This window comes from Propithecus coquereli, unplaced genomic scaffold (genome assembly GCF_000956105.1).
Source record: "Propithecus coquereli isolate 6110/MARCELLA unplaced genomic scaffold, Pcoq_1.0 Scaffold703, whole genome shotgun sequence".
Taxonomy (NCBI): domain Eukaryota; kingdom Metazoa; phylum Chordata; class Mammalia; order Primates; family Indriidae; genus Propithecus; species Propithecus coquereli.
The window spans coordinates 106,392-109,215 of record NW_012153097.1 but is presented as its reverse complement, the minus strand read 5'-3'; the positions used below and the strand labels follow the sequence as shown (position 1 = coordinate 109,215).

The following is a 2,824-nucleotide window of genomic DNA, read 5'->3' as shown; positions in this document are numbered from 1 at the left end:
TCAGATGAATATATATTATAAATTTAACATACAAAATTATATCAAACACATTAGCAAGATGGCATAATAAGACACAACTTTGGCCCAAATTCTCCAAACATATATGAACTTAATAAAAATATATTGCCTAAATTGCCTTTGTGAAAATTCTGAAAACCAGTTAAATGTTTACAGTACCTTGGAAGAGAACAATTCCAAGAGCCACATAAAAGGGGGAAAAAAGTTTGTTACATTAACCCACCACAGTCCTTCCATTTCCTTAATACCACATTGTGCATATAGGATTCAACTAAAACTCCTGGATTCTCAAAAAAAGAGAAAGAAAATAGAGGCACATGTACACCTCCTTGTAGGTTTTGGAGGCCTTTCCAAAAACTAATTTCTGTCTCCCATTACACAGAGTGCTGAAAGGAATGGTGCTATGCTTTGGAAGACAGGGTTTGGTGAAAGCAAAGGCAAGTAACAGTTATAGCAGCAGAGAGACTTCAGTACCAAAGACAGAAAACAGGTATAGTAAGTGATTACAGGGTCTTAAGAAGAAACATGAAAAAATCTTTTTATCTGGAAAATAAACAAAGAATTCTACAGAAAAAATGTCCTGAGAACATATTTGAGGGCTGCCATAATCTCTAGCACAGCCAATTGGTGTCAGAATCCCCCAGGACAAAGCCACTTTATAAAGATTGTGATTGGTGGCTTTTTCCTTAGTCCCTAAATATCGACAAAAAATTACTACATATATAAAGAATCAGGATAACCTAACCCAATAAAAGAAACAAAACAAATAATCAGGAATCAATCATTAAGAAATGGAAGTATATAAATTGCCTGAAAAAAATGAAAACAACATCTGAATGATGCTCAGTGAGTGAAATAAAAACACAGACAACTAAATAAAATCAGGAAAATGAGAACATCAACAAAAAGATTAAAAGTATAAAAGAAAACAATTCTGGACCTGAAGATACAAAAAGAAATGACTAAGATACTTTCAAATGTAAAAAAACAAACAAACAAAATCATGAATCTCAACAAACTTCAACTGGGGTAAGTAAAAAGACCCATAATATGACAGATTATAAGAAAAGTTTTAAAAGTCATGAACAGGAAAAGAATCTTGAAAGCACCAAGAGAAAAGTGATGTATCATACATAAACATGTTCCTATGAGATTACCAGTGGATTTATCAAGAGCAACCTTCCATGCCAGAAAAGAGTTGAGTGACATAGTCAAAGTGCTGAAAGAACAAACCCTTCACAATAAAATACTATATCCAGCAAAATTGTCTTTCTAAATGCAGGAAATACTTATCAACAAAATCAGATGCTGAAAATGTCTGTCAACACTAGACCTTCCCTAAAAAATGCCAAAGAGAGCCCCTTTTATTGAAAATAAAATGATGCTAGAAAACAACACAAAAGTATATGAAAATAAAAAAACTCTCTGGGAAAGATATGAAAGTGCACCTAAATAAAACCCTGCAGTATTATAATGATGGTGCAGAAAATACATTTGATTATGCTCTAAAATTTAAAAGACAAAAGCATAAAAAGAATCATAAATATCTGTTAATGGATATATAGTATAATAAGATATAATTAGAGACATCAATAACCTAAAGTTGGCCAAGCATGGTGGCTCATGGTGATAATCCTAGCATTCTGGGTGGCCACAAGGCAGAAGGATGGATTGAGCTCAGAAGTTCAACACCAGCCTGAGCAAGAGCAAGACCCCATCTCTACTAAAAATAGAAAAATTAGCTGGGTGCGGGTGCTGTGGCATGTACCTGTAATCCCAGTGACTGGAGAGACTGAGGTAGGAGGATCACCTGAGTCCAGGAGTTGAGGTTGCAGTGAGTTACAATAATGCCACTGCCCTCTGGCTAGGGTGACAGAGTGAGACTGTCTCAGAAAAAAAAATTTAAAAAACCCTAAAGTTGAGGACAGATGTAATGAGAAGGAATTTCTATATACAGCTAAAGATAAGTTGCTACTTACAAGTTTAAAATATATTATTGTAAGTATAGGAGATTGTATGTAATCTCCATGGTAACCACAATAAACCACATTCTTCACATTTGTAGGGTTTCTCTCCAGTATGAATTCTCTTATGCTCAGTGAGGTTTGAGTACTGGGTAAAGGCTTTGCCACATTCCTCACATTTGTAGGGTTTCTCTCCAGTGTGCACTCTCTTATGTACAGTGAGGTGTGAGTACTGGGCAAAAGCTTTGCCACATTCTTCACATTTGTAGGGTTTCTCTCCAGTATGAATTTTCTTATGATTAGAAAGGTTGGACCTTTGGATAAACGCTTTGCCACATTCTTCACATTTGTAGGGTTTCTCTCCAGTATAAATTCTTTTATCTTCAGTAAAGTGTGGGAATAGGTTAAAGGCTTTATCACATTCTTTAAATTTGAAAGGTTTCTCAACAGTATGTTTTATACTATGTCTATTTAGATTTGTCAATTTCCTAAAGACTTTCAAAAAATCATTATATTGGGAGAATTTGCAATGGGTAGTTGTTGCACATTGGTTAAATCCACTGTAACTGCTTTTCTGAACCTTACAGTCACCCACACTTTCCCAGTCTTTCCTTAAGGTTAAATTCTCAAGCCCACATCTTCCATAACTTCTCAATACGACTTTTTGGAATAAATCTTCTATTCCCCACTTTGGCAAATGGTCTAGAATATAGCAAGAAGATATAGCTGAAAGAAATAAAAATAACAACTTATTCTACTTAGTTTTTCAGATTCAGATGAATATATATTATAAATTTAACATACAAAATTATATCAAACACATTAGCAAGATGGCATAATAA

At 34.2% G+C, this 2,824-nt stretch overlaps 1 pseudogene; it reads right to left on the bottom strand.

The window, feature by feature from the left end:
- Window positions 1-2,824, bottom strand: part of LOC105823977 — a 42,580-nt pseudogene that overhangs the window by 4,660 nt on the left and 35,096 nt on the right.